Below are 1,173 nucleotides of genomic sequence, written 5' to 3'. Positions count from 1 at the left end.
TTCAAAAATATATATATACTTTGAATTTATGAAACACAATATAAAACTCAGGGATTACCACAAAAATATATATTTTGTAATTTTTAATATTATGATCTAAATTACACATATTGTTCAGATGAGAAAATTATGGTAATTAAGAAAGGGAATCCTCAAATTTTAATTGTACAACCACTAATCAGAGATTTACTAAGTGTAGAATCTTATTATTTCTCTGATGGAGCTGGCTATTCTGAATATGTAGTGAGATCTCTAATAATTCCAGTAACAATGATATAAGAGAAATTTTGAAATGTAACAAGGTAGACAGACCACTTAATGGAAATATTTAACAGTGAATTTAAGTTCAAAAATTTTATGGTATTTATGTGTGTAATTAATATAAAAATAGCAAAAACAATCCTGTTTGGATTTTCCTTTTTATAATTTTAACAATTTATAATATAAAAATAAGATATACATATATAAAAGCTTTGATTGATGTATATATTGTATGATGTTTATAATAGAATATACATATAGCTTTTCAAACAAATATAATTTGTTTTTTATTTTATTGGTTCTTTCTAGTTCTACTTGATAGTAAAATCAATTTTTATCGCATTATGGAAGCATGGGATATATTTTATCCTAATTGAAATCCTGTTCTTTTTGGTGGCTATCATGGTAGGATATATATATATATATATATATATATATATATATATATATATAGTAAATATTAGAGGATAGAAATATTAAAGACATATATAACATGTCTTTAATATTAAACATATATATACATATATATCTTTAATATTAAAGATATAATATGTCTTTAAGATTAAAAATATATATAAATACATATTTATATATTTAATATTAAAGATATAATATATCTTTAATATTTCTATCCTCTAATATATACTTAGGTATATATATATATCTTTAATATTTCTATCCCCTTCCCTTTATTTATTGTTAAAGATATATATATATACCTAAGTATATATTAGAGGATAGAAATATTAAAGATATATTATATCTTTAATATTAAATATATAAATATGTATTTATATATATTTTTAATCTTAAAGACATATTATATCTTTAATATTAAAGATATATATGTATATATATGTTTAATATTAAAGACATGTTATATATGTCTTTAATATTTCTATCCTCTAATAT

This window comes from Marmota marmota, unplaced genomic scaffold, assembly GCF_001458135.2.
Source record: "Marmota marmota marmota unplaced genomic scaffold, marMar, whole genome shotgun sequence".
In the NCBI taxonomy this organism is placed as follows: domain Eukaryota; kingdom Metazoa; phylum Chordata; class Mammalia; order Rodentia; family Sciuridae; genus Marmota; species Marmota marmota.
This window is presented reverse-complemented; position numbering follows the sequence as displayed.